The following is an 8745-nucleotide window of genomic DNA, read 5'->3' on the forward strand; positions in this document are numbered from 1 at the left end:
AAAATTGGGGGAAAAAAATGCCTTTTGGGAAAATAAATGGTCAAACATTATATCTCTTTAGAAACAAATGGTCAAACATTATATCTCTTTAGAAACAAATGGTCAAACAAAATCAAATCTTATTGTATTGGTCACATTCACATGGTTAGCAGATGTTAATGCGAGTGTAGTGAAATGCTTGTGCTTCTAGCTCCGACCGTGCGGTAATATCCAACGAGTAATCTAACCTAACAATTTCACAACAACTACCTTATACACACAAGTGTAAAGGAATGAATAAGAATATGTACATAAAAAAATATATGAATGAGTGATGGCCGAACGGCATAGGCAAGATGCAGTAGATGGTATAGAGTACAGTATATACATATGAGATGAGTAATGTAGGGTATGTAAACATTATATAAAGTGGCATTGTTTAAAGTGGCTAGTGATAAATTACACCACTAGCCTGAAGACATACTATACTGTTCTATATGGTTCTATACCACTAGCCTGAAGACATACTATACTGTTCTATATGGTTCTATACCACTAGCCTGAAGACATACTATACTGTTCTATATGGTTCTATACCACTAGCCTGGCCTGAAGACATACTATACTGTTCTATATGGTTCTATACCACTAGCCTGGCCTGAAGACATACTATACTGTTCTATATGGTTCTATACCACTAGCCTGGCCTGAAGACATACTATACTGTTCTATATGGTTCTATACCACTAACCTGAAGACATACTTTACTGTTCTATATGGTTCTATACCACTAGCCTGAAGACATACTATACTGTTCTATATGGTTCTATACCACTAGCCTGAAGAAATACTATACTGTTCTATATGGTTCTATACCACTAGCCTGAAGACATACTATACTGTTCTATATGGTTCTATACCACTAGCCTGAAGACATACTATACTGTTCTATATGGTTCTATACCACTAGCCTGAAGACATACTATACTGTTCTATATGGTTCTATACCACTAGCCTGGCCTGAAGACATACTATACTGTTCTATATGGTTCTATACCACTAGCCTGAAGACATACTATACTGTTCTATATGGTTCTATACCAATAGCCTGGCCTGAAGACATACTATACTGTTCTATATGGTTCTATACCACTAGCCTGAAGACATACTATACTGTTCTATATGGTTCTATACCACTAGCCTGAAGACATACTATACTGTTCTATATGGTTCTATACCACTAACCTAAAGACATACTATACTGTTCTATATGGTTCTATACCACTAACCTGAAGACATACTATACTGTTCTATATGGTTCTATACCACTAGCCTGAAGACATAATATACTGTTCTATATGGTTCTATACCACTAGCCTGGCCTGAAGACATACTATACTGTTCTATATGGTTCTATACCACTAGCCTGGCCTGAAGACATACTATACTGTTCTATATGGTTCTATACCACTAGCCTGGCCTGAAGACATACTATACTGTTCTATATGGTTCTATACCACTAACCTGAAGACATACTTTACTGTTCTATATGGTTCTATACCACTAGCCTGAAGACATACTATACTGTTCTATATGGTTCTATACCACTAGCCTGAAGAAATACTATACTGTTCTATATGGTTCTATACCACTAGCCTGAAGACATACTATACTGTTCTATATGGTTCTATACCACTAGCCTGAAGACATACTATACTGTTCTATATGGTTCTATACCACTAGCCTGAAGACATACTATACTGTTCTATATGGTTCTATACCACTAGCCTGGCCTGAAGACATACTATACTGTTCTATATGGTTCTATACCACTAGCCTGAAGACATACTATACTGTTCTATATGGTTCTATACCAATAGCCTGGCCTGAAGACATACTATACTGTTCTATATGGTTCTATACCACTAGCCTGGCCTGGATACATACTATACTGTTCTACATGGTTCTATACCACTAGCCTGGAGACATATTATACTGTTCTATATGGTTCTATACCACTAGCCTGGCCTGAAGACATACTATACTGTTCTATACTGTTCTATACCACAAGCCTGAAGACATACTATACTGTTCTATATGGTTCTATACCACTAACCTGAAGACATACTATACTGTTCTATATGGTTCTATACCACTAGCCTGAAGACATACTATACTGTTCTATATGGTTCTATACCACTAGCCTGAAGACATACTATACTGTTCTATACTGTTCTATACCACTAGCCTGAAGACATACTATACTGTTCTATATGGTTCTATACCACTAGCCTGGCCTGAAGACATACTATACTGTTCTATATGGTTCTATACCACTAGCCTGAAGACATACTATACTGTTCTATATGGTTCTATACCACTAGCCTGAATACATACTATACTGTTCTGTATGGTTCTATACCACTAGCCTGAAGACATACTATACTGTTCTATATGGTTCTATACCACTAGCCTGAATACATACTATACTGTTCTATATGGTTCTATACCCCTAGCCTGGCCTGAAGACATACTATACTGTTCTATATGGTTCTATACCACTAGCCTGGCCTGAAGACATACTATACTGTTCTATATGGTTCTATACCACTAGCCTGAAGACATACTATACTGTTCTATATGGTTCTATACCACTAGCCTGAAGACATACTAAACTGTTCTGTATGGTTCTATACCACTAGCCTGAAGACATACTATACTGTTCTATATGGTTCTATACCACTAGCCTGGCCTGTAGACATACTATACTGTTCTATATGGTTCTATACCACTAGCCTGAAGACATACTATACTGTTCTATATGGTTCTATACCACTAGCCTGAAGACACTATACTGTTCTATATGGTTCTATACCACTAGCCTGAAGACATACTATACTGTTCTATATGGTTCTATACCACTAGCCTGAAGACATACTATACTGTTCTATATGGTTCTATACCACTAGCCTGAAGACATACTATACTGTTCTATATGGTTCTATACCACTAGCCTGAAGACATACTATACTGTTCTATATGGTTCTATACCAATAGCCTGGCCTGAAGACATACTATACTGTTCTATATGGTTCTATACCACTAGCCTGAAGACATACTATACTGTTCTATATGGTTCTATACCACTAGCCTGGCCTGAAGACATACTATACTGTTCTATATGGTTCTATACCACTAGCCAGGCCTGAAGACATACTATACTGTTCTATATGGTTCTATACCACTAGCCTGAAGAGATACTATACTGTTCTATATGGTTCTATACCACTAACCTAAAGACATACTATACTGTTCTATATGGTTCTATACCACTAGCCTGAAGACATACTATACTGTTCTATATGGTTCTATACCACTAGCCTGAAGACATACTATACTGTTCTATATGGTTCTATACCACTAGCCTGAAGACATACTATACTGTTCTATATGGTTCTATACCACTAGCCTGGCCTGAAGACATACTATACTGTTCTATATGGTTCTATACCACTAGCCTGGCCTGAAGACACTATACTGTTCTATATGGTTCTATACCACTAGCCTGGCCTGAATACACACTATACTGTTCTATATGGTTCTATACCACTAGCCTGAAGACATACTATACTGTTCTATATGTTTCTATATCACTAGCCTGAAGACATACTATACTGTTCTATATGGTTCTATACCACTAGCCTGAAGACATACTATACTGTTCTATATGGTTCTATACCACTAGCCTGAAGACATACTATACTGTTCTATATGGTTCTATACCACTAGCCTGGCCTGAAGACATACTATACTGTTCTATATGGTTCTATACCACTAGCCTGGCCTGTAGACATACTATACTGTTCTATATGGTTCTATACCACTAGCCTGGCCTGAAGACATACTATACTGTTCTATATGGTTCTATACCACTAGCCTGAAGACATACTATACTGTTCTACACTGTTCTACACCACTAGCCTGAAGACATACTATACTGTTCTATATGGTTCTATACCACTAGCCTGGCCTGAAGACATACTATACTGTTCTATATGGTTCTATACCACTAGCCTGGCCTGAAGACATACTATACTGTTCTATATGGTTCTATACCACTAGCCTGAAGACATACTATACTGTTCTATATGGTTCTATACCACTAGCCTGAAGACATACTATACTGTTCTATATCGTTCTATACCACTAGCCTGAAGACATACTACACTGTTCTATATGGTTCTATACCACTAGCCTGAAGACATACTATACTGTTCTATATGGTTCTATACCACTAGCCTGAAGACATACTATACTGTTCTATATGGTTCTATACCACTAGCCTGAAGACATACTATACTGTTCCATATGGTTCTATACCACTAGCCTGAAGACATACTATACTGTTCTATATGGTTCTATACCACTAGCCTGAAGACATACTATACTGTTCTATACTGTTCTATACCACTAGCCTGAAGACATACTATACTGTTCTATATGGTTCTATACCACTAACCTGAAGACATACTATACAGTTCTATATGGTTCTATACCACTAGCCTGAAGACATACTATACTGTTCTATATGGTTCTATACCACTAGCCTGAAGACATACTATACTGTTCTATACTGTTCTATACCACTAGCCTGAAGACATACTATACTGTTCTATATGGTTCTATACCACTAGCCTGGCCTGAAGACATACTATACTGTTCTATATGGTTCTATACCACTAGCCTGAAGACATACTATACTGTTCTATATGGTTCTATACCACTAGCCTGAAGACATACTATACTGTTCTGTATGGTTCTATACCACTAGCCTGAAGACATACTATACTGTTCTATATGGTTCTATACCAATAGCCTGAATACATACTATACTGTTCTATATGGTTCTATACCCCTAGCCTGGCCTGAAGACATACTATACTGTTCTATATGGTTCTATACCACTAGCCTGGCCTGAAGACATACTATACTGTTCTATATGGTTCTATACCACTAGCCTGAAGACATACTATACTGTTCTATATGGTTCTATACCACTAGCCTGAAGACATACTATACTGTTCTATATGGTTCTATACCACTAGCCTGAAGACATACTATACTGTTCTATATGGTTCTATACCCCTAGCCTGGCCTGAAGACATACTATACTGTTCTATATGGTTCTATACCACTAGCCTGGCCTGTAGACATACTATACTGTTCTATATGGTTCTATACCACTAGCCTGAAGACATACTATACTGTTCTATATGGTTCTATACCACTAGCCTGAAGACACTATACTGTTCCATATGGTTCTATACCACTAGCCTGAAGACATACTATACTGTTCTATATGGTTCTATACCACTAGCCTGGCCTGAAGACATACTATACTGTTCTATATGGTTCTATACCACTAGCCTGGCCTGAAGACATACTATACTGTTCTATATGGTTCTATACCACTAGCCTGAAGACATACTATACTGTTCTATATGGTTCTATACCACTAGCCTGAAGACATACTATACTGTTCTATATGGTTCTATACCACTAGCCTGAAGACATACTACACTGTTCTATATGGTTCTATACCACTAGCCTGAAGACATACTATACTGTTCTATATGGTTCTATACCACTAGCCTGAAGACATACTATACTGTTCTATATGGTTCTATACCACTAGCCTGAAGACATACTATACTGTTCTATATGGTTCTATACCACTAGCCTGTAGACATACTATACTGTTCTATATGGTTCTATACCACTAGCCTGAAGACATACTATACTGTTCTATATGGTTCTATACCACTAGCCTGAAGACATACTATACTGTTCTATATGGTTCTATACCACTAGCCTGAAGACATACTATACTGTTCTATATGGTTCTATACCACTAGCCTGTAAACATACTATACTGTTCTATATGGTTCTATACCACTAGCCTGAAGACATACTATACTGTTCTATATGGTTCTATACCACTAGCCTGAAGACATACTATACTGTTCTATATGGTTCTATACCACTAGCCTGAAGACATACTATACTGTTCTATATGGTTCTATACCACTAGCCTTAAGACATACTATACTGTTCTATATGGTTCTATACCACTGGCCTGAAGACATACTATACTGTTCTATATGGTTCTATACCACTAGCCTGAAGACATACTATACTGTTCTATATGGTTCTATACCACTGGCCTGAAGACATACTATACTGTTCTATATGGTTCTATACCACTAGCCTGAAGACATACTATACTGTTCTATATTGTTCTATACCACTAGCCTGGCCTGAAGACATACTATACTGTTCTATATGGTTCTATACCACTAGCCTGAAGACATACTATACTGTTCTATATGGTTCTATACCACTAGCCTGAAGACATACTATACTGTTCTATATGGTTCTATACCACTAGCCTGAAGACACTATACTGTTCTATATGGTTCTATACCACTAGCCTGAAGACATACTATACTGTTCTATATGGTTCTATACCACTAGCCTGGCCTGAAGACATACTATACTGTTCTATATGGTTCTATACCACTAGCCTGAAGACATACTATACTGTTCTATATGGTTCTATACCACTAGCCTGAAGACATACTATACTGTTCTATATGGTTCTATACCACTAACCTGAAGACATACTATACTGTTCTATATGGTTCTATACCACTAGCCTGAAGACATACTATACTGTTCTATATGGTTCTATACCACTAGCCTGAAGACATACTATACTGTTCTATATGGTTCTATACCACTAGCCTGAAGACATACTATACTGTTCTATATGGTTCTATACCACTAGCCTGTAGACATACTATACTGTTCTATATGGTTCTATACCACTAGCCTGAAGACATACTATACTGTTCTATATGGTTCTATACCACTAGCCTGAAGACATACTATACTGTTCTATATGGTTCTATACCACTAGCCTGAAGACATACTATACTGTTCTATATGGTTCTATACCACTAGCCTGAAGACATACTATACTGTTCTATATGGTTCTATACCACTAGCCTGAAGACATACTATACTGTTCTATATGGTTCTATACCACTGGCCTGAAGACATACTATACTGTTCTATATGGTTCTATACCACTAGCCTGAAGACATACTATACTGTTCTATATGGTTCTATACCACTGGCCTGAAGACATACTATACTGTTCTATATGGTTCTATACCACTAGCCTGAAGACATACTATACTGTTCTATATTGTTCTATACCACTAGCCTGGCCTGAAGACATACTATACTGTTCTATATGGTTCTATACCACTAGCCTGAAGACATACTATACTGTTCTATATGGTTCTATACCACTAGCCTGAAGACATACTATACTGTTCTATATGGTTCTATACCACTAGCCTGAAGACACTATACTGTTCTATATGGTTCTATACCACTAGCCTGAAGACATACTATACTGTTCTATATGGTTCTATACCACTAGCCTGGCCTGAAGACATACTATACTGTTTAATATGGTTCTATACCACTAGCCTGGCCTGTTATATATGGTTCTACACCACTAGCCTGAAGACATAGTATACTGAGTCAGAGTGGAAGGAGAAGGCAGCATAATAGTCACACTGCTCCTTTAAAGGAACTCAGAGTGCATCCCAAACGGCACCCTGTTCTCTATATAGTGCACTACTTTTGACCAGAGGCCTATGAGAATAGGCCACTATGGAGGAGGAAGGGGCATTTGGGACTCACAGCAGTCAGATCCACAGCTAGTCTGCCTGGCGCCGGTCTGTGTGTGTGTGTGTGTGTGTGTGTGTGTGTGTGTGTGTGTGTGTGTGTGTGTGTGTGTGTGTGTGTGTGTGTGTGTGTGTGTGGCTGTGCCAACTGTATTAACGCCACTCCTTCATCTACATAGCAAGAGGGGCTTCCACGGGACAAAAGAGCTTCTTTTTTAAAATCTCAACGTGAAACTGATCTCATTCAAAGCCATTACGACCTGACCAACTACCAAGACAAGATCCATTTCAAAATAAGTTATTTCAACTAATATTTTAACTTTGGTTTTGATGTTACGTAGACTTTCTGTTCACATTGGGCGTTTTGAAGCTGTTTTTTTGCTATTTCCAATAATAAAACAAATGTTCAATTCAACACTGAGGATATAGGTGCCATCTTGGATTTTCACTTTTCTCTACTAAAACACGAGTGAAAGAGACAGTGGTGGAGTGCGATTTCTAACTACCAATTGGATACCACGAAATTGGGGAGAAAAAAGGGGGTAAAATGTTTTAAATTTAAAGATAATTTCAAGAGTCTCTACATAGACTAAGTGATGCTTGTCTGGTGTATAGTCCTGCTATTGGTGTGGGGTTAGCAGTCAATTATTAGTGGAAAATGGGTAAGAGAAGAGGTTCATACTCTGGGAGACGAGAATGAGGTATGGTATATAATGGGGAAGAGGTATAACTGGTGGGATAATGATATGTGGCGATACATGCATCTTAAAAGCTGTGTGTCAACACTAGGTGGTGTCATTATGTTAAAACGGCTAATAAAAACCATAAACTGGCACACAAACAGAGTAAATTATCCTGTGTAGAGGTGCTGACTAACGGTGAATAAACTGTAAGCTATGAAAATAAAGTCTCTCTCTCTCTCTCTGTGTGTCTCTCTCTCTCTCTCTCTGTGTCTCTCTCTCTCTCTCTGGTGCTCTTTTCTCGCTCTCTTGTGTCCTCTCTCTCT

This window comes from Salmo trutta, chromosome 4 (genome assembly GCF_901001165.1).
Source record: "Salmo trutta chromosome 4, fSalTru1.1, whole genome shotgun sequence".
Taxonomy (NCBI): domain Eukaryota; kingdom Metazoa; phylum Chordata; class Actinopteri; order Salmoniformes; family Salmonidae; genus Salmo; species Salmo trutta.